Genomic DNA, 24,613 nt, shown 5'->3' on the forward strand with positions numbered 1-24,613 from the left:
CATTTGAATGGTATGTGAATGGTGAGTGATTAGATATATATGGTGTTATAAGCACTATGCTACCCAACTATATGGCATATCTGAGGTATGCTGGATGTGAGTGCAATGTCTTGTCTAACATGTATTTTAAATATGAAAGAAAACAATGGTTTCTCTTGGAGAATACATTTAGAGAGGTATTCTGAATAATTCAGGTACTCACAAAAAAGTTTGAAAATCATTCAAAGTTTATGGTGCATCAAATGTACAGTATAAACAAGTAGGCAGAACAACCTAATCAATCTTATTCCTTAGTTGCATCTCAACATAATGCCTGAAGGGGAACTGAAAATATTTCCAGAAGTGTCTGGTGCTCTTAGAAAGGTTGTGATTCACATTTGTTAAAAATTCATCGACAATAGTGTGAATTAAAAATCAGGCCGATAGGACAAAGGCAGGTCTTCATAAATTATGGTATACAGCACTGATGATGTATGTCTATGAGGTTCAACCCCTGGTTCACATTAAAATCAGGTCAACAGTGTTTCAACCCTAGCCAAGTGTGCGGGTCATAATCAGGACAATGATAATTGAAAAGCCACGAATAAGGGAAATGTATGAATCAAATGGTGCCTATGAATACATTGAAAAAGATGTTTATAAGGGGTCGTCTGGAATATGGTAAGGCACCAAAGTTCCAGAGATAAAAGACTGACGGAGTCCTGTAGGGTACACCAGGGTAAGAGCGACTGTAGTGAGGTGGTCTTCAAACCACCATATTAGTGGTGCATATTCAATTTTCTCACCTTTGTGCTGGTTTGCTGACTATCTCAGTAGGTGACAAGTGCCATGCACTATTTAACAGTAAAGCCACATAAACTTTAAGATAAGAACCAGCAATTTGTTTACGTGTATTGGCTGCAAATCTTTTGTGCTGAAAACATGTTTAATATGCTCCCCCTCCATATTACAATGTAAATTGATACTTGTATAGCGCACTACTCACCCGCAAGGGTCTCAAGGCACTTGTACGAATACCACTGTGGAACCCATCCTGGCTTTCCCTGTGAGGCGTCCACTCCTGGGCACCCCCAAGGTGGAGGCCAGGCATCCTTAGCGTTGTGGGGGCCGTTGTGGAGATTAAGCAAGCTATTGCCCAGAGTTGAAGAGTGGGACTCCATGATTGGAATGGCACCGAGGCGAGAATTATCAGGTCCGTGGAATTTTTGAGCCCAAGACCCGCCAAGGTGGGGAATTGAACCCTGGTCCCGGGCTAGACCTCTGCATCAGGGTCTGCCGCTCCAATCATTGAGCCACACTTCTCCACAATGCATCTCTGCAGCACAAAGAAAAACAACAAGGAACAGTCTTTTCACCAGCTCTCTTTGGTATGTTAATTTTCTTTCTATCTTTCTTTCAGCTTACTTCAAAAGGTTCAGGTAGATAAGTACAACCACAGCAAAGGGATCTTCCCACGAAGAACCATCTATGGCTGATATTTGTCTGTTGTGAGAGGAAATGCCTACATTAGTAAGTAACAGCAGATTTTAGAGTATCATGGCATAGGTATGATCTGGCAATACGAACAATCTATATCTGTCTACTTTTATATAAAATATGTTCTTACTACAATGACCCAAGGTCTATGAACTCCCAAATGAATTCAGTGCATGTAGGTGGATCCGTATTATGTGCACTGACAGATAACTTGCATAGCTACTCATAATGGCAAACCTTTGCATCTGTGCATTAGCAGATCAGTGGTATTACACGTTCATGAGGTAAATACATTCTTTTATGCTACCCTTTGTAATGTAAAACTGAATGGCTAATGTTAATATACATATGTTTGTGAACTAGTTTCTTTTTTTCAAACAAGGATTTAATAATTCTGTCTAAACTTTTAAATAGATGCTTCTGTAGCACCATGGGTGGACTGAGAAGGCTCGAGAAGCCCAGTTTGATGGTCCTCTTCCTGCCCTTTGAACATAAGATGTTCAGAAGTGTCTGTGAGGTGGGCAGTGTCTGTTCACATGGTGAGTGTTGGAAGGATCCAGAACATAAAGGTATACTGCACAATTCAGGCATAGATGTTACCGTTAGTATAACCAATCAGAGGAACATGAACATCTGTAGTGATGTAGCCCTAAACCAGTGTGGAATCAGCCCAAGACATTAAATGCAGCTCTACTCACCTGTGTTTAACATATTGAGTTAATGAAGAATCAATCTCTAGGTGGCACTCCCGAACCAATTGTATGAAGGCTAGCATATCTGCCAGTCCAAATCTAGCAGGCAGGATTCATCTGCTTGTGTTTGGCAGATGTGAAGATGTACTTGATTTGAACACCTCTGTACGCAGAAAGCTAATAACAAGACTTAGGGGCACACTCCTGAATGTGTAAAGATATATTTAATATTCCTATGGTCTTATGTCATTCAGTAGATACAGTTTGCTTACTACAAAGAATACCATCCAAAGGTTATATCTCTACGAGTCCTGGTGTTGACAGTGGTTATAGACAGAAGGTACAGGGTGTGTCAACACCATACCAATGTCTAATGTTGTATTTGAATTCTTAGCCACATTTCTAGCTATCTGAAAAGCATGGTTTCTCTGTCTAGATAGATGTGCACTCGTATCACCTTTGGGAGTGTGTAAAACTTTGTTGACATTGCCATTTGTCTTTCTTCTTGTGTCTTTTTATGTTTTTCAAAGTACCAAAATGTGATGCAGGATTCAAAGGATCAACAGATTTATCAACACCAAAGAAGGCCTAGGGATGTTAAGACTATTGAATAACTTAGCTTGAAAATTAAGGGGGCTGGAAAAGAGAGAGAGAGAGAGAGAGAGAAAGAGAGAGAGAGAGAGATAGACACTATGTGTGTGTGTATATGTATATATATGTGTATATATATATATTTCCACATAACTTATAGAAAAAAAAGAAGCAGAGAACCTAGTAGCTCCCAGGTTTAGGTGGAGACAACACCAGCAACACTGTGAATATGCTCACCTCAAATGTCTGTTTTTCTAGCAAAGTTTTTAAGCATAGGATTAGCACAGTGCCATCAATGCCGAGCTAGAAAGGGACGAAGTAGTTGAGCATTTCTGCAGCAAAGTCTTTAAACATACGTTTAGTACAGTGCCATCCACATGGAGTAGTAAAATGAGAAAATCTTTTTACCACTCCAGGCACAGTATTATAGCTGTGGATTGTTAAAATACCATCCAAGCCAACATGGAATAAATTAAAGCAACCCCTGACACGTGTTTCGCTGTCATTATAGCTCTTCAGTGAGGTTTAGTTTTATCCAGACAAAAGCGAGCACCCAGTAGACGTCAAAGGAGGAGCTGCTCTCCACCTAAACTTGGGACCTACCCGGATGTCTCTGCTTCTTTGTTTACATAACCTATGTGCCACTCTAACATGGAAAGGGTATTGCTGTGACTTCTATTGGGTGGTCTCTTGTGTCTGGACAAAGCTAAACCTCTCTGAAGTCACTCACACAGCCAATCCCACAACTACACATAGGCAGTTATAAACTTATAGAAAGGACAGTAGCATATGTTTGTATTAAATGTGTTGTTGCTTTAGTATTAAATGTGTGCAGTATTACCCCTTATTTGTCTGAGGATTCATGACAGATCCGTGGGTCCACAAAATGAATTAAAAAAAAGAAAAACTTGTTGCATTTAATTTATAAAAAGAATACATAAGTTGCCTTACCTTAATTTTCACATTTATAGTTTTAAAATATATAATAAGAATGAATGTGTGAATAAAATGTATTTATAAACTTGTGTCAATATATATTAGTATAATGAACCTATGGGTCAAATTGTAGTGAAATCCACTAACAACTAAAGGTTGCAGGAGCGGCATAGTTGGTAAATAGCATTAAAAACATAGAAATTCTCTGCAAATACCAAAGTTAACAGGGACATTATAGTTAGGAAATAGAATTTTAAAAAACCTTAGAAATTCACAGAAAAAACAAAAGTTACAGGGACGTTATAGTTAGGATATAGAATTTTAAAAAGTTAGAAATTCACAAAAAAAAACAAAGGTTACAGGGATGTTATAGTGATGTTGAAATTTTATACACAAAAAATCATAGAAATTAATCAGTTATAGTTATCTCAAATAACCATAACTCATGCCCTAAGGTAACTCTAACTCTTGCCCTTGTCTTGCACTTCTAATGACCCCACATATTACATCATTCATGATATCTTCTATGACATCATTAATTATATCAGTGCAACATTTGCAGTGAAATGTTTGATTTGAAAACTGTGCATGGCGGGGGTGAGAGTTATAGTTAGTTTAGGTAATGAGTTGCCAGGGCCCCTGTGATATTTTGCAGGGGAGGAGGCCCTGTGCCCCATCCCCAGGGGCCCTCAAACTTAAAGGTGGGGTGCCCAGGGCCATTAATGGCTTAGGAAGATGAGTTGTGTGGTCGCCATCCCTTTAAGTAGCCAGCGTTGGGATCCCTTCCCCATTTTCAACAGTTTCGGCCCTGGGATGAGCTCCCTGGGACCTATCATGACTCGGGGAGGAGGTCCAGTCACCCCCTCCCCTTCTTTAATGATTTTGTCTCCGAGGGTGGGCTCCCCTTCCCATACATGATATGTTCTGCCTCAGGGGTGGGCTCCCTCTGTCCTCCGATGTCTCAGAGAGGGGGGCCACATGATCCCCTACCCATAAACATTGTTTTGGGTCCTGGAGGTGCACTCCCCGGGGCTTATGGTAAGTAAATGAAGTCAGACCAGCATTGTTTTTAATACTCTTGTGGGATTACAGCATTGTATGCCATTTTTTTCTTTTTTGGCACTAGGGAGAGCCCCTCTGGATTCCTGCCCCCTTATATGATTTTATATGATTTTTATTTGTTTTACTTCATGACAGGGGACTAAGTCCCCATGTTCAGTAATGGCTGACAGCATTATTTTTCCCAGTTACTGGCAGCCAATCAGAGCACTTGCTCTACCGAGAGTATGACTCCTGTGGAAGCAAGATAGCCCAAGTGAAATAAAGCCCCACTTGCCCATTGGTCAAAACATGCAATTATCTTTTACCCTGAAATTCTCAAAAACCACTGATGGGATTACACCAAATCACAAAAAGCACAATCTGCTGACCAACATCTAGCTTCCTGCCAAATTTAGTGTAATTCTGTTCAGCATTTTTTGCTGTAGCCTTGTCTAAAGAGGTCTATGGAAAATGCATAGGGATTTTGCCTTTGGGACTCCCTTTTTTTCTTGGCCCCCACTTGATGGAACACCCCAAAACTTTCCAGGATGTAGCTGAGGTGGATGAACTTTTGTTTTGGAAAGTTGTGTGATGATTTGTTAAACAGGGCCAAAGTTATTAGCAAACTCAAATACACACTTTCCAAGGAAAACAAACCTAACTGTAGCTACTTATATATATATTTACTGAAATAACAAAGGCTAAGTGATGTTATAGTTAGGAAATAGAATTAAAAAAATCTTTAGAAATGTACTGAAAAAAACATAGGTTACAGGCATGTTATAGTTAGACTCAGATTTCACTCGTACAAAACCATAGAAAGTCAGAGGTTATAGTTACCTGAGCTAACTATAAGTTACGCCCCCACAATGTACTGCTTATGACCTCGAAAATTACATCACTCATGACATGTTTGGTGACTTCATGTTTAAAAAACAAGCAGTGATCCCGCAGGAGACACTTGGGATTGCAGATTAAAATAAATAAATAAATAGCTGTTAGGGCCCATCATGAAAATCAAAGGGGAGGGGGTTTGTAATGGTGTTAGTGTTTCTTCCTTGTCTATGTTTATATCCGCATACATGCTTGTGTATATTTATGTACAGATCCATGTTCTGTGTTCATTCTCCATGGTTGCCAACTCTAACTAAGCCAGTTGGAGTTGGGAACTGTGGGACAGAGGATCTTTAAGACGTGGGCTACTAATAACCAATAAAGCAAACTTCTTCTTTGATGAAACTACAACTTTCCTCGCAGCCTGCTTTATTCACAGAAGACCTACCTCTTTATTTGATGACAAAGGATGGGGGCATTGAGGCTCAGGGGTCGGTATTGCCCAGGGTCCAAGTTAAAACATAATGGAGAGGATGCACAGCCCCTCTCCCTACACAGAATATGGCCCTGGGGACCCCATCCCCTAGGTTCACTTCTTTTAAAACAAATAGCTCTTTAGTAACTATAACTTATGTGCTTGCCATGCACTGCTAAGTCCCATGACATCATTGACAATATGACTGCAACATCTGAAATTACCTCATTGATGACAACACTGTACCTGGCACTCGGACGAGAGTTATAGGTACTTAAGGGCACACGTTATAGCTACAGGAGATAACTATAACTGGTGAATTTTACAACTTTAGATTTATATTAAAAAGTGTATATGACTGGACTCTATTTAACCAGCAATAGTACTTGATATGATGAGTACATTCAGGAGCACCAGCAAATCACTGGAATTGGTAATGATACAACTAGACAATCTATATCTGAGTCCATCCAGTCAGTAGCAGAGGAGAAACCCATGAGAATGGCCTCTGTGCATCTGTACTAGCATATGGAGCAGGAGTCGATCTGGGAGCATCATAGAAGTAACCCATAATAATGAGAATTATACCGCCAGCCCATAGGAATAGGGTTATACTTCCATTAACAGAATATGCTCAGTGTAATCTACCTGGGAATGACAGAGAAGCAACCCAAAGGAAAGGTATCCATACAACCCAATATCGTATATTATCTGAGTGACTCATCTAGACGTGGCAAAGGAGCATATCACTTAAAGGTACTAAAGAACAAGCCATGTTTTATGCTTTCCATTCAGCAGCAACAGCGGCATTTTGAAACTGACTCATACGAATGGACAATATACAAACAGCCATTATATATGATTTGTGGGTTCCAATAAGATATGCAGAAAATGATCTTAAAGTGGTGGCTTAATGCAAACTGACGTGATATTTGCGTCACAATGTCAACAAAAAATCAGTTCGCAAAACTTGCAGGAATGGCTAATCCAAGGCTGAGGTAAGGATATTCCAGTGAAAAGTGGAAGGACATCTTTTTTTATTTTATTTCTTATTGGTTGAAAGAAAATTATGCTGTTTAACACAGCCTCACGCCTACAACCCGGGGGCCGGCGGCTTGCACTTAATAAGCACTTTACACAGTTGTGGAGCCAACATCCCAAGGGGCAGGCAGCGTTACAAATCTAAAACACATAAAAGGCTATATATGAATCTTATCATTGGCGTACTCAACACAGTTATTGTAAACACCCTCAAAATGCATTGCAGTCAGGAATTTGTCCCCCTTATATCAAAACTTAACGGTCATTGCAAAAAAGTTTTAACGACTTATGCAGTATTCCTTGTGACAATCGGCACTGGTCTCGTCTGAGCCAACTGCACTGTCTATGAGTCTGACACCTCTCCAAGCCCCCCATGGGGAGCGCACTGCTGCGTTCGTACCACTTATTGCCATTTATTGGGCTGAGGCACTAACATTCTCCTCAGGATCTGCCATATTCTCGTCATCGGGCTCCACACGCCTGGTGAGCAGGTATGCTGTGTATAGTCCCCAGAAGTTCTTAGGTCTACTCCGGGGTGGGAGTAGTTCACTGAAATTCTCCGACTGTGTACAGTAATAAAGCATATCATGTGACCATTGTGCTACAGTAGGGACAGGGCCTCTCATCCAACACATTGTGACCCTGTGCTTTGCCATGAGTAAACCCATGTCTACAAGTCTGCGTATCCCCTTAGGTAGCTTTTTAGAATATCCCAGAAGAGCCATTGTAGGATCAGGAGTAAGCTCTACTTCTACAATATTCCCCAATTCCAGGAAGATAGCCTCCCAATATTTAAATACTCCCGGACACTGCCACGCCAGATGCATAAAATCTGCCCCTTGGGCTTGGCACCTGTCGCAGGCTGAATCCTCCCTCAAACCGTACCCATGTAATCTCTCTGGGGTATAATACACTCTGTTCACGAATTTGAAGTGTATGAGTCTATGCCTGCCATGTAATGATATGCGCCTCGTGTTGGTGCAGCAGTAGTTCCACATTGAGTCATCTATTGTAAGTTGCAGGTCTCGTTGCCATGCCAACCTGGCTTTAGTGTATTTGTCCGCTCTGTGGGACATAGCCAACTTATGTATGTTAGAGACTATCTTGCGGGGAGATTTTGTTTTTATAATATACGAAAGTTCCAGTACCTCCTGGGGTTCATTCAGGTCATCTCCCAACATGTCGCGCAGAACCCTACGCACTCTATAGAACTGAAAGCGTTGCAACAAGGTGCCTGCATCCGCCGTGTCCGCAGCTTCATCCCAAGTCTTAACTACCCCATCCTGAAACAGGTCTCCCGTCGTTTTTATGTTTAATTCGTGCATCGCTTGCGTAACCCCACCGTCCCTACATGGGGCCCGCCAGGGAGTGCATTCAATCGGCATAGCCGAGGAGTACAACAGTGCACGCCCCTGCAGTTGCAACAAGTTATGCCAGGCATGGCGTGTCGAATTAATGGAATCTAGGATCCCCGTCCTCCGGTCCATGGATTCAAATATCGTGGCCGGAAGGGGGAGTGGATCAGCAAAGAGCTTCTCCATACGTAGAAATGGTATGTCCGACGCTCCATGTATCCAGTAATAAACTTGAGAGGCTTGTGCTGCTCTGCAATATAGATTAAAATCCGGCGCACCCAATCCCCCCATGTGATATGGTAATATGAGAATCTGCCATTGCCCGCGAGCTTGTTTACCCGCCCAAGCCAGTTTCATCAGTGATTTATTGAGTCTATGAAAGAAGGAGCATGGCAAAACTATAGGAATATTCATAAAAAGGAACAGGAATCGGGGCAATATCACCATCTTCATAATGGAGACCTGGCCAATTAAGGACAACGGCAACCTGATCCAGGTCTCAACGTCGTCCTGGAAGGTCATCTTTAGTTATAGATCATGAAAGGGAATGACAAGAGCTCAGCACAGAGAGAAGGGATATGAGTGCCAAGTTTCTCGCTATGTTATCGTATTGTGCTTGTTTTGCTTGCTTTTTTGTTTTATTCAGCGTGAAGTTGAGAACTGTCAAATTAGCGTCAATGCTGGTTTTTTTTCATGATTTCCCTTGAAAACCATTCTCTATGGAAATACATCGACTTTGTTTGTTGACAGATAACTAACGTTTTATTCGTACATATTTTACATTGCCTGTCCATTTTACCCAGCATTTTCGAAAAACGATGAAATGACTTTTCCAATAATATATTTAAACTGCGTTTCCAATGCATCTTTAAAGTCAGAACAAAATGAAATAAATGAACAGCAGCAGAATGTAGAGATATTTTTCAGGAACGTATTTATCTCTACACACACATTTCAACAACTACTCAAACCAGGTTTCCATTCCAAGTGGGAAGAACATGAAAAACATCAAAAAGCCTCAAGCCGGACAAATTGAATGCTTACAAACCATTGCAAAGAATACTCTTGCAGTGCATGGAATGAAGGAAGCAACGATGAAATATGCTGTGAATTCCATTTGCAAACATGATATGATCCCATCCATCTTGTAGCACATTTTTCAGGCTTTTTAGGTGTATGTACCTGAGCAAGCCACGAAAGCTACCAGCCAGATATAAATAATGCAGATTACTAGTTGGATTTTGAATGGCATTATTGTCACCACCGCACGGTCACTTACAATGGATCAGTCAGTATTGCCATATGCTATTTGATCAAATACAATATGGGCTAAAATGCAAGTTATAATTTGCAAAAATCCAGCGAGATTATGTAAGAATGGCCTTTTCCATGCGACACACATTCCTGTTGTATGGGGCATGAAATATTAAGAATAAAAAATAATTCATGATTGCATTATGGGAAATGCTGAATTGGGCATCAGTTGCATGTCTATTGACATGTTTAAACTATTTTCCTGACAGCTATTAAACAGGAGCACTTCTTTAGCATTTCCAGCGCCTTGAAACCCTCACGGGTGATTTGCAGCGCTTTGTAAATCCTTGAGATATCTCCTTTCTGATACTCTATGTACAGGGGCCGTGAGATCTTCTTCTAGCAATGCGGCATTGCAGGGAATTCCTCAGCTGTGTTTGAATCATCTTAGTGTGCTTATTTTCATATTTCAAATCATTATCATCAAGGAATGCTTTAATTGGTTGATAAAAAAATCATCAAACTGTACAGATAAAAACATTCATAATTAAACCATCATAACAAAAAAATTAGAAGGCTACTTTTTAAAAACACCCAAAACAGTACCTTAAAACGTAGCCCACACAGCAATTCATGAGATAAATCGAATCACGTGATTAAGTTGCAGCAATGCAACAACCCATTGTACGCGCAGCAGCACAACACATTGCTGGGTACAGGCCTAAAAAGGTTTTCAAATGTAAAAAAATATTTTAAGAAATGGGATCAAAACAGTAAAACATGGTATTTAGACTCACTAAAAACAGTTCCAAACTCAGGGCCCGATTCACAGAACTAACTTAAGACTAAATTCTAAACTTACTACTTTTGGTATTCACAGAAGGCATTTAGTAGTAGTAAAGTTAGGATTTTGTCTTAAGTCTGTCTTAAGTCTGTCTTAAGTTTGTCTTAGGTCTGTCTTAAGTCTGTCTTAAGTTTGTCTTAAGTTTGTCTTAAGTCAAACTTAAGACAAAATCCTAACTTTACTACTACTAAATGCCTTCTGTGAATAACAAAAGTAGTACGTTTAGGATTTTGTCTTATGTTAGGTCTGTGAATCGGCCCCTATGTAATTCCCTGAGATTCAATGATATTAGAGTGAGTTAAATATAGAAATCACAGAGTACAATATTGGAAGGTGCAGGAGTGAAAAAACGCAAAATAGCAGTAGGACTCCAGCTACTCACCCGAGTAATACACAGTCATCAAAGTATGCTGTATCGTCACTCAGCTGACAAAATATGTTCACATTTGTGCCCTACAGCTACCAAATATGGACTGACAGCAAACACAATAGGAGCAGATGTATCACTTTTCAGAATCCTGTGGGCAATTAAGTAGCATTGGATGCTAAGGTTCATACATACTGGGTGTTTCCATTTATACCTCAAAAAGAGGTATTCTGGGCAGAAGAAAAAATGTGCCCCCTAGACTAGGTAGCCATACCACAAGCAAGATGCATGTTGGAACATGTGTCTTTTTTCCACCTGCAGATAAAAGATTTGAATGGTAGACAGCAAAGAAGGAACCACACATATAGGATCTTTGCGAATGGAGAGGTAATAGTGTTCAGAAATAAAGGAGTGACCTTAAATAATTTATTTTTAAATTATGCGCCCATTAGTCTCGCATGCAATTCATCGATCGAAGGCATAGGCCCATTAATGTGATTGTAAACCTTTTGTGTCTGATTTACAAATTGTGCTAGGATCATCTCAGAATCTTAAAAGACCAAGCTTCTGTAACCAATTATATATACATTTGAACCAGGGGACTTGCATAACATTGTTGAGACCAATATTTCCCTGAGGGTGTCCCTGTATTCCTTTGGGTCTGGCGTAGTCTACAGATGGACCCAATACACCAAGGGTTTCAGTGATATCAGGATTGAGATTCAATTAATGCCCAAATCAAAAAAGGGCGGGGTTAAAGGGGTACTGAAAGGGGCAAGAAAGCAGTGGTCTTGCGATGGTGTTTTTCACGGAGGCCAGTTGATGAGTCTCAGCATACCCTGAAACCTATGTGCCAAAGATTGCAGCACTCTGGGGCTTTGCACTGTAAACTTCCAATGCAGCAAACACCGACTGAGAGCACTTTTTGTGCAACCGCAGAACAGCCTGGGATCTGTGCTGGATGAGGAGTGAATCTTTATTGAGTTGGGGTCCCACCTGAGTTCATCTGAAATCCTGACTCCTAGGTAGTCTATACTATTGACTCTTTCTAAGGGTTATTTTCCAACTCTCAATGCACAGTTTCCAGCAGTCCCTGATCCAAACACCATATACTTCGTTTTGGTTGCGGTCAATTTCAGAACCCTAGTTTTGCAGAATTCCAGAAATGTATTATCTAATGCCTGCAACCCCATAGGTGTTTTAGAGATAAGAAGGGAATTGTCAGCAAATAGTAGGATTGGTACCTTTTTTAATTTAAAACAGGTGTAATTCTGACAGTCTAAGAGTACCTGAACCACATTGTTGATATATAAGGTAAATAAAGTTGGAGCAAGGAAGCAACCCTGGCATACGCCTCGTGAGATGGGGATATGATCTTAAAGCTCTTTTTGAAGAATCTGACCCCAAGATTAAGCTTTGACCTGGATGTAGAACACAGTCTTAATTTAAAACACTATGCAGAATATGCAAAAACCATAGATTATAAATCCCTTGAGAAATGCACTTATCTTTCATTAGATCATAGGGTACGGCACTGTATTCTTTTACTGAGGCTGGAAATCCTCCCTTCGAAGGTTTACATAGCAAAGTGGAATAACTCTGAAAACACAACAGGGCTCTGTGACTTGAGTAAGGGAGAAATACAAGATCTATTTCAAGTATTATCTGTCTGCCCTAATCCAACCCTAGTTGAAGACAGGCGGAGGTATTTAAGGCCTATTAGTATTAGATATAATGTCTCTTCTACACAAAGTCTAATTAAGCTTTGTAAATCACCACCAGATGAATTTGCCTGTTATCAACTGTATAGACTTTTAAAGAGTTTTTAAAGAGTTTTTTAAAGTTGTTTTGAAACTTATGATGATAACGTTTTAAACTTATAAACACTTAAAGCTCAGATACAACTCCACTTTTTCATAAGATCCAACTAAGCTCTGAAAAATCACCACTGGATGAATTTATGTTATAGTTGTAAAACTCTTAAACAATTTTTTTTTAAAGCTGTTTTAAAAGCCATGATGACAATGTGTTTACATTATAAATGCTTTAAGCTGATACTACAGGCACCATGATAAATGTTTTAAAATTATGTTTGTGCATTTGATGACCTCAGTTGAGGTCTATATCAAAAGTTTAATAAACTTAGTTGGGTATACGATCTGTCAATTCCCCCTTACTGCCCCAATAGGCCTGAGCACATCTCTCCATCTGCAGTTTAGCTATTAGATTGACCAAGTTCCCAGGTGCACCCATCTTAAGCAAAACAATCCATAATTTCCCCTGGAAACAAGGTCAAATGCAGCCCTGAGGTCCACAAAGGCCATTCACAGTTCTTGCTTCAATAGCAATGCATATTTCCAATAAATAAGAGTCAGTCAGAAAACCTGGTCAGACATACTGGTCTTTGGTCAAGAAACGATTTGGAGTGGGGACCCTACATGGTTATCCTTTACCCATTTTTTTTTTTAAATATATGTTTTTTTTACATTTACAATTGTATACAGAACACATTATGATACATGATCACAGTGTAAAGTGTTTGACACATTTCGTAATCTGACTTAGACAGTGTAATGTTCCGAGTCCATTTGCCTTCAACCGTCTATAACTTTATGACATTTTTGTAATATCCCATTATATCTTGCCAACATGCCTTGTAACAACCCGAAAAGGAAAACATCTAACAGAACCCTCCCCCTCACTCCCCTTCCTCCAAATCAGTCCAGTTCCTTTCATTATGATTACCAACAGCATTATTTTAGTTCTATTATTGCCGTTCTGGGTGTCTGCATTGGTTGTCCTTCTGAGTGTTGTCCCTCACATTACTTTGTTGGGAGGTCTGTCCCTGATCTTTCTGGAGATCTGTTATCATGGATGTCCATGCCAGTGTGTCATCCTCAGCTTTTTCATCCTTCCTTACAAACCTCATCATGATTTGTTCTGCCGTGTCCCATTCATTAGTGTTCCTCAACCAATCTAGATATTTCGGAGGTTGTGTTTGCATCCATGCTATTACTATCCGCCTCTTGGCCAACACCAACCCGCAGTTTACAAAGCGTCTGCTCAGCTTTTTTTTTTTGGTGCAGGTAATAGGCCCAGCAATAGTTGTTTGACTTCCTGCCGGATAGCCCACCCATGGCCTCCCCAGACTCCGTAGGACTCTTTCCCAATAGGGTTGCAGCGTGGGAGATTGCCAGATCATGTGGATGAAATCTGCTCCCTGCGTGGTACATCTAGGGCAATTACTTGTTCGTTTGTGTATATTATATGTAATGTGAGTGGGGTTGGGTACACTTGATGGATAACATGATAATGAAGTAATTTGAATCAAGCATTTGCACTAACTTTGTGTACCCCTACAGTTACCTTTCGTCACTCAGCCTCCGTCAGAGGTTCGTCCATTTTTGCATCCCATTTCTGGTGGAGACCTAGCAGCTTCCTCTGTAGATCTTCTCATATTCCTCAATACAGATAGAAAACGAGTCGCCTTCCCTGTACCAAGTCTAACATGGTCTTTAGAATATTAGTGATGGGGGCTCTTCTGGGAAATTTTGCTAGAGCTCCCACGAAACACTCGATATTTTACCATATTGTAAAAATTTGCCTGCCCCCAACACAAACCCGCTTTGTGCTTCCTCATGTGTTATTAATTGTCCTCCACAATAAAGGTCCCCCATCAATTGACAGCCTCCCTCCCTTTAGCGGCTGACGGACATGGAGTCTGAAATCGCGGCAAATGGCCGGACTGCTCATAGGGGCATATCAGGGGTATATGAGGCATGCCGGACCACTCGTCTGACTGCGTTTTTCCACGGCAGTGCCACATGCCGCATAATATAAGGACAGGTGTCGGAGACCAATGTCCCTATCATCAGCAATTTAGCCAGCGTGTCCCAGCTAGCAGAGCCTTCTCCCAGTTGTCTTTTTCATCCAACCAATGAACTGCATTTTTTATTTTGTATTTTGTTGTGAGGCCATGTAGTATAGTTCCAACCTTTGAACTTCTAGTCCACTCCGTTCCCATGTTCTTTGCAATGTCGTTAGTCGGACTCTCCACCGCTTTTTCCCCCACAAGAGAGTACCAATGAGAGTTTCTAGGGTAGTAAAGTACGATCTTGGTATCGCATAGAATGAGTGCTGCAGTAAGTATAGGCACCGCAGAAGAATAATCATTTTAATGAGTGATTCGCGTCCCATAAGTGATAGTAGCAGTTCAGCCCAGAAACAAACCGAGCCTTGTAGTCCCTCTAGAACACGACCAATGTTGGCTTTATGAGCAGAATTAGCCAGGCGCATACCTAATTATCGCTCCCCTTCTTCGGCCCACGGTATATCTATGATTGGTCGCGATTCCGGCTGAAGTGTAGCCCACCTGCGCGTCGGTATCAACCTTGACTTATTAGGATTGATGTATAACATTGAGATTTTACCAAACTGTTGCATTTCTATCAGTAGTACTGGGATGGAACTCTCCGTCTGTCACAGATAGACAAACGTGTCATCTGCATACAACAATATCACATGATTAATTTGACCTAACCATATTCCCCAGTCATCCAAGACTGTTTGTAAATGAACGGCCATTGGCTCCATAGTGGTTGCAAATACAAGGGTGAAAGCGGGCATCCCTGCCGGGTACCTCGCCTTAATATTTTCTGTCTTGCCCACCCGTACCCTGGCCACAGGGGCCGCATAAAGCAATTGAGGCAATTTAAGATATTGTTCACCTATTCACCCAAGAACCTGCCAGATATAAGACCATTTAACTGAGACAAACGCTTGCTCAATATCGAGTGACGCGACCACATTGTCGGTCTCCAGCAAGTTGGGGGCGTGCCATACGTGTGCCAGGAATGAACCCTTCCTGATCAGAGTGTACCAGATTTCTCATCAATGGAAGAAGGCGGTCAGCTATGATGCCACTTAATATTTTTACATCAATGTTTAACAGAGATATGGGTCTATAGGAACCCGGTAAATCAGGATCCTTTCTTTTTGTGGTATTATATCGAAAATGGCTTTGCCGATGGTAGTCAGCAGAGAACCCTTATGCACTGCTTAGTTGTAAACCTCTTATAGTCTGTCCACCAGGAGTGGTGCAAAACACCTGTAAAACTCTGCAGGGAATCCATCAGACCCCGGACTCTTTGCCGGTTTCAGGCACCCTATGGCACCATTTATTTCGTCCTTAGTAATTGGGAGCCTAGTGCCTCCTGCTCATCTGTTGTAAGGTGAGGTAGCTGTAGTGCATCCAAGTATTGTATCATTTGGCTCTGGTCTGACTCTTCGCGACTACTATATACTTTTTCTAGATGGACCACATGGGTGTCTGCAATGGCTCGCGGTGTGTATAATAATGTTCCCTCTTCAGTGCGTATTTGTAGTATTTGGGTAGCTGGTGTTTCCTGCCTTATCAGTCATCCCAGTAGAGCCCCCATTCTATCTCCTTCCCTGTAGAGTCATTGCCGATATGTTGTGTGGACATATTTTTCTAGTCTACAGAGGTCCGTCATAAGTAGTTCCTTAGCAGCAGTCCACTCATGCAGTGTCTGAGAGTCTGCACCAATTTCGGTTTGTTGTTTTTCCAATTTAGACTCATGTGCGGCTACGACCCTTTCTAATTGAATCCGTACTACGTATGTGGTTTTAATACATATGCCACAATAAACTTCTTTCATAGCCTCCCACTCGGTTGCTCGAATCGAGGCCAACCCCCAGTTTTGCCAGAAATAGTTCTGCATTTCTGCAGACACTGTGGTCACAAAAGGGGGGGTCTGTTAGCGCCTCGCTTTTGAGCCGCCTCAGAGGTATTTTTTTTTTTAGCAGAGTTTTATACAGCGCAAACTTGACCCGAATCGGTATCAGAGCACTTTACATAGCACCAGTTTCGTTACATGAGGACACACATTTATTTTTGTTAGACACGGGGAGATAAAGTGATTTGCCCAGAATCACAGGATGTTAAGCGTCATTGACGAAACGCGAACCCAGTTCCCCAGATTAGAGATTGACCACCCTAGCCATTAGGCCAACTCCTCTCCAACCTGAGTAGTCTCTTCAGACCTCACCCATTTAGCTTCCAGCTCCAGTAGGACCGGGTAGAGGACTGACAGATATCTCGGTTGGTATGTTTTCCCCTCTACACTCCCATCCAGATCTGAAGATATAAACCAATAATGTAGTCTACTTGAAGTCCCCATGGCTGGAGTATAGCAGGAGAACTGTTTCGTGGTGGGATGACGTTCCAGCTGTAAATCTCGAAGTTGCAACCCCTGCAGTATTCCCTGTAGTACATGTTGTCATCTTTGGCTTAGTATACATTCGAGGGGGCTCTCTGACCAGCGTACCATCCATAACACAATTAATATCCCCTGTTAGCATTCTTGGAGCCCCTAGATAAGGGGAGGCCGCCTTGAAGAGATCACAAAAAAAGGAGGTATTTTCATCATTTGGGGCATAGACATTGATGATACATATTTCTGAACCGTCCACCCTCCCATGTAGTATAAAATATCTCCCATCTGCATCAACCACATGGTGCAAATGTTGGAACGGGACCCCCGGTGCCACCCATATGAGGGCACCTCGTGCAAACCCAGAGTAGGAAGTAGCATAAAGTTGCCCCTCCACCTTTTCCTTAAGCATTTTATTGAGTCACCCCAAATGTGAGTTTTTTTAAGACATGCCACCGACACCTTGTACCTTTTTAAATAGGCAAATATTCGTATACGTTTTTCAAATGCAGCGATACCATGTACATTCCATGCAATTAATTTAGTCATGGTGGACACCACATTACATTTCGTTTGTTACTCCTCCCAGGTTTGTTCCACCTTTTTCTTGAAGAGGTGAGCAGTGACGCCCACTCATATAACATTTGGTAATCTTCGAACTGTTCCCTACGAAGGAAGGTCTGGTCATCCCAACCCTGAACTACCCCAACATCCCCTCTCTCCTTGGGCAATATCACATTTCCCTCCCTGACAAACCCTAGCTCGGTGAAGGCATGTAGGTGCTGCCCCATTTCCCTGTAGAAAACCCCCAACAATTTAAATCTTATACAGGTATGAAAAACAACAACACACTTTTGCTCATTCCCACCCTCCCCACCCTGTTCTAAAGAAGTGGGTGGTGAGCCGCCGAGGTGTGAGGAATAGCCTCTAACTCCATCGACAGGCACCAGCCTTTGGGGGGGAGGCCCCTGCCATTTGTTACAGTGCATGTGGTAAATTCTGTAATGCGATCAACATTCCCTCTTGCTCTATTAATAGTGCGGTCTTATCAAAGAGTAGGGTCCATGAATGATTCTGATCAAATGTTCCCATCTCGGGTCATTATCAGGCATCTGTGTCCTCACTCATATTACTGTTCGATGTGTGTCCCGGTGACAAGGCCCTTGAATCTGGGATGATTTCTGAAGCTTGCAAAGTGCCATCAGGGCAAACCCTGATCCTGCTGGGGCTGCAACTTTTTGCACTGTTCTGGGAGTACTTCTGTTGTCAATGACTTCTAGATTGATTTCAGGATCCAAAGTTTCTGGGTGTTAGAGTTAGGGACAGGTGGGCCACTTGTGTCCAGCCAGTTGGTCGCTTCATCTGCTGTAAAAAAAAAACAGTGCTATGCCTCTATGTTCCACCCTCAGTTTCGCTGGGTAAAAAAGACTGTACTTAAGGTCCAGTTCCCTCAGATGGCGCTTCACAGCCAGGAAGGATCGTCCTTCTTCCTGCACCCTCTTAGTGTAATCCGGATACATTGAAATTTGATGTCCTGTGTAGTTGAGCTGGCCTTTGTTGCAGGATAGTTGAAGTATGGAGTCCCTATCCCGAAAATTAAGAAATCGGGCTATGATGGCTCTGGGAGGCGCCCCTGGTTTTGGGGGAGGAACTAGCGTCCTATGTGCCCTCTTCACTGTAAAGAGCTTTGACAGTCCCAGTGGGGCTGATACGCCTACCAGCCATCCTTCTAGGAACAACTCTGCAAATGAACCTTCTGATTTTTCGGGAAATCCAAGAAAACAAAAAATTATTCCTCTGGGACCTTCCTTCTGCATTCTCGGCATGGTCGTCTAGGTGCATTAGTTTCTTCAGGAGGGTAATCACAGTATCTCTCAGGGTGTGTAACTCTGTCTGCATTGTGTCCACTGTCTGTTCCATGGTCGTAACCCTCTCTGAAATTTTGCGTAAATCGCAGTAAAGCAAATTGATGTCTATAGCGACAGATTAAATTTTGTTTTTCAGCTCATCGCGCGTAGCGTGGATAGCCTGAGTACTTGTGCTATATATGGGGGTCGGTCAGCGTTTTGCAGCGGGTCTTCCATTTCTGTGGGCATCATCACCGATGAGGCCCCGTGGTCCAGTGGGAGCAGCTGGGCATAATTAGAAATTGTGTTAGTTTGAGCTCCCTTGCCTCCTTTGTCTTTCACCATCTTGTATAGGCCTGGGCGAAAATTTCGTTCCGTTCGCGGAAATTGCGATAATTTGACATTTTCGCGTTCTGCGGAGAGCGCGAAAATGTCAAAATTTCCGCTTTCCACAGCTTGGCGATAATTTGTTTCTTGCTCGCGCTGTAAAATAATACATTCTCGCGCGCGCGCGATCGCCTCACCTGAATCCCTGCGTTCGCCGACAAGTTTTCTTGATCCGGTCACGTTCTCCATGAGATGTTGGATTGTTTTCAGCCATTTGCGCTGTCTCGCGACAGTTCGCGCCCGCAGTGACGTCATGCGTCGCGCGATCACGTCTTTCTTCTCGCGATCATGCACCGCGAGACAACTCAAAACAAGATGGCCGCGCCCGCGAGCAACCACATGGGTAAGTTGGCGACCCGCAACCATGCAGAAAATCTCGCGAACATGCGGGAATAAAAAATCTGCATCTTCGCCATATTTCCGCTTGTTTGCGATAATTTTAAACATTTTCACGATAATTTGCGAAAGTGGATTTTGCAAATTCCGCCCACTCCTAATCTTGTATCTGTGCGTGCAGCTCAATGAGATGTAATCAAAGGCTATGTTTGGGGTTTAAGGTGTTCCTCTTCTTCTTTGCACAGCATAAATATCACCACCTGAGGTCAGTCAGCATCAGCTCTCCACACTCCCCTTCAGCAGCTCTATCTCACCACTATGAGGTCTTCCAGTGGTCGCTATTGCGTCGTAACGGGGGATCGGCTTTACTCTACCATGCAAGACCACCATACAGGATCCCTCCGCCACCACTAAGCTCTGTACGTATCTGGACTTGGGTCTCTTTCTCTCTTTGTGCCAGCAGATACAGGTGGGTCTAATGTCACTACTCACCAAGGGTTTGACCTCCTTTGTTAGAATACCTAAGTCTTGGGTGCCAATTACTTTCCTGCCTCCGATAGCACCCACGCAGTCCATCTGATCCTCATGCAGGGCTACCGTGCATGCATCCAGCCGCGGCCCAGGCCTTCCGAGTCCAGGCTTCTTCACCCTGGGTGCCCTGCAACTCTCCAGGATAAATAGTGCGCACAGCCTTCCGTTTGCACCAGGGCCGCCCACTCTGTATGCCGACGGCGCAAGCAGGGTCCTTCATTGTGGCCCAATGGGGGATCGGATCGCCATTCAGCAGACACTCGGATGCAAGGCAGGGCTGTTCTAGGCCTCATCAGCACAAATTTCTGCCGGCTGGCCTCACCGCCCATATTCATTCAGTGCGCATCCTCCGGACCTCTGTGTGTGCGTCAGGGTCCATGGGCAGCCTCAGCCTCAGCTGTGCTAGTTTGCATTCTAGTGTCACTTTCGGCCTCCGTTATTTCCCGTGTGCGCAGGGCCAAGAAGATGGCCTCTCAACTCTGGTGTTTCGCACTGGAGCTACACGTCCCTTTGCCGTTTGGAGCCCCAAAACTCAGCTCACACAGCTCCCCAGGTAGGAGAGAGGGTTCAGGAATTCAACAGTTTGTGGATTATCGTTTTCCACCGCCAGGATGATTACGAATGTGGAGATGACGAGAGCTCTTGGCGAGCATGTCTACTCCACCATCTTGCTTGGCCATGCCCCCGGTTATCTTATACCCATATTAAAAGTGTAAGCAAATCACCAGGTATTCCATGCATTAATGTTGAATATGTGAACAGGACAGTAGGTGTGATCAATGGTTCATTAACAACAAAAGAGTCTCCCTGTTTCCCTGCGATTGAGACAGGGATGACTTTTCTTTCTTGGAATATAGCAGGAATCGGCAACAAGTTGCATTCAACTGAATGGTGCAGCTTAGTTGACCAGTTTGATATTATCTTATTCCAGGAATCATGGTCACTGGTCCCAGTTCATCGTATGGGATTCCTTAATTTTTTTATACCTGCTACTAAAAAACCTAAAGTTCGTCCATCAGGTGGTTTAGTAATCTGGATCCTACAAACATTATGTTGTAAAATTAACCAACAGAGTCTTCCATCGAATGACATTCTGTCATTAAATATCACTTGGCCTAATGGCCAGAGCACGATAATCTTTAATATTTATGCGAGAGGGATGGTTGTAGGAACTCTATCTAATGTAATCTCTGCCCTTGATTATCATCTCTTAGAACTTCCATCCGAGATGTTTATAATCATAGGAGGAGATTTTAATACATCATTTGAGCCCCTTGGCCCTGAGGACCAGTTTCTTGCTGACGAGGAGGACAGTAGGTGGGGTATTCCTCAGCTGGATCTTCCCGTGGTCAAGAGATGGTCAGCAGCAGCCATTCAACTCAAAGCTCTTTGCTTACAAAGAGGGCTCAGAGCAGTTAATGGGCGCACTGAGTCAGATCGGCAGGGTGCAAGCACATTTGACAATGGTAGGTCCTCTAGTCGCATAGATTACTTCCTGGTGGATATCAGAGCCTGGCATTGGCTGACTGATATGATCATTATCTCACGGGAGGAAAGCGATCATAACCCCCTGTGTATGGAACTTAAAGCTCTTAACGGGTTTAGAGAACCCAAAATTGGAGGGGAGAAAACTACTCTGGATATCGTCGCATCGAATAACATGCGACATGTTAAATGGGATAGATTGATCGAGCAGCAAGAGAAGATAGAGGACCTTAAAAAAGTGGTCGCTGACGAAGTAGCCAACTTAAATACCCAATTAGCTAACAAAAACTTCCCCCTAATTATGCTTGAGGCTCATACCACCTTTTTTGCAAAAATTCAAGGGTTTTTTATGAAGCCCCCTAAGACGGGGAAAGAAGTTATGAGAAAACCACCCGAGGTGGGATGGTTTAATAACGCCTGTAAAGTAGCCCGCCAGAACCTGAGTGTAGCACTCAGACTAAGAAATATTGAAGGTGTGAGAGCTGCTAGGAAGTTATATAGGCAAGTTCAGTTAGCGGCTAAGAAAGAGTGGGATGATGAGCACTGGCAAGACTTGAAACTTGCCTGTTTAGCCAAAGATCAAAAACAATTTTGGGCTATAGTTAAGTGGGATAAAGGTGGGATTGCACAACCTCCCCAAAATAATGTGGCTAAAAATCATTGGGTAGACTTCTTCAGGCCGCAATATGCTTCTAACTCATCTGAAGGAGAGCATTCACTTCCCCCCATGATTTATTTTCAAAAGCAGGTGTTTTCGATTAAAGATGTTAACTTAGCAGTAGATTGTGTAACCAGGGGCAGAGCCCCGGGAATGGATGGGATACCTGCTGATGTGTTTTTAACAGATAGATTATCTTGGTGTCAATATTTTCAATGGCTAGCTAATTCTGTAGCTATGGGTGCACCTATCCCCCCCTCATGGAAAGGTGCGGAAATAATTCCGGTCTTTAAAAAAGGTGATAAATCACTACCAAGCAACTACAGACCTATAAGTCTTATAGATTCAGCACAAAAACTTATAGGTCGACTAGTGCAAAATAAATTACAATCTTGGGTAGAAGAAAACAACATTTTATCCCCGTATCAAGCCGGGTTTAGACCCTGCACCAGCTCTGTTGACCAGGTCTTCTATTTTTTAGCACTCTACTGGAGGAACGTTAAGCTGACCAATGGGACCCTTTATGCGGTCTTTATAGACTTGAAATCAGCTTTTGACCTAGTGCCTCGTTCAAAATTATGGAGGGTTCTTGACAATGCAGGGATGACGCCAGAACTGTTAACGCTACTTGTCCGCTTGCATGAGAACAAATATACACGCATTAGGTGGGGAAGTCAGGGGGAGGTGACCGACCCATTCCCTGTTGAGCGTGGTGTTCGGCAGGGATGTGTTTTGGCACCTACGTTGTTCTCCCTGTATATTAATGGCATTGTTGACCATCTTAATGGCTCCCCCACGGATGCTCCTGTATTGGCAGGGTCTCGAGTGCTGGTCCTCATGTTCGCGGACGACACGCTGATAGTTTCGCGGTCACCTAGTGGGCTACAAAAGGCATTAAACCTGTTTGGTGACTTCTGTCAAGAACGTGGTCTTGAGATAAACACCTCCAAAACTAAGTTTATGTGTTTAAACCAGCGGAAAAATTTGGGTGGTGTAATCAAATTTAATGTCGTCCCGCTGGAACAGGTCGAGGCATTCACATATTTAGGAATATCCCTCAAGAATAATATGAAATGGACAAACCACGTCGACATGGCTGTTTTAAAATTTAATCAGCTAGCAGGTGCAATAGTCTCTAAATTCAAATCTTCTCTGACTAAGCCCATTACTCCTGCCTTGGAAATTTACAACATGAAAGTTGTAAGTGCTTCTTTATATGGATCGGAACTATGGGGTTTTGCTAATCTGAATCAACTAAGATTGGCAAAAAACAAGTTTTTACGTAGCATAACAGGAGTTCCTCAAAGTACCCCAATGATTCCGCTCACATATGACCTAGGCAGGAAAAAAGTTGAGGATTTGGCACGATTGCGCCCTCTCCTTTATTGGCGACGGATTATGGTAACTCCTGAATTAGGACATTATGCCATCGCTTTGAAGGATATTATTAGGGCTGACCGTTTTCGTTCCATCTTATGGCTAAAGGAAATTAGAAATTTGTTAATAAAATTGGAATTAGGGCATTTATGGAATGACCCGGATGGTTCAAGCTTCCCATCTAAGCCAATCATAAAAACATTGTACTGGGATATGACTCTGATGTCTGCTTATAGCTCTGGTCAAAATGCCAACTTAACGGGTCGCTTTTTTTATATCAAATCTATACCATCTTGTGAGGCATATTGGGACATTATAGAAAGGGCCACTGATAGAAAACTGTATTTTCAGTTTAGAATCGGGTCCCTCCCAGTAAAAGCATTTACCCATAGATGGTCATCTACTGAGGACAATAAATGTCCCCATTGTAAAGATTTGATTGAAGACGCAGGCCATTTGCTGTTTGTATGTCCCTTGTATATTGCTCCACGTCATAGGTGGTTAAAACCAGTATGTTCAAATCTGGGAACACGCAGTTATAGGGTAGCCCTAAGAATACTTGAATCTGATTGCACTCCTTGCCTGGCTATTGCTGTTGCTAAATTTTTAGGGTGGACTTGGATAATACGCTCTCGCACCCTAAAATCATTAGAAGTAGGCCAATGAACTTTTTGACACTAAATGAAGTATGATCAATTGTAAAAATGAAAATTTTACTTTTTAAATAGATTAATTTTATTGATGATGTTATTTTAAAATTATTTGCCAGCATTAAGATTTAATGTATTTTTAAATGTATCTTAATATAGTATTTATAGTATTGGTAGGATGTTTACTTGCTTTTATGACATGC

This window comes from Triturus cristatus, chromosome 6 (assembly GCF_964204655.1).
Source record: "Triturus cristatus chromosome 6, aTriCri1.1, whole genome shotgun sequence".
Taxonomy (NCBI): domain Eukaryota; kingdom Metazoa; phylum Chordata; class Amphibia; order Caudata; family Salamandridae; genus Triturus; species Triturus cristatus.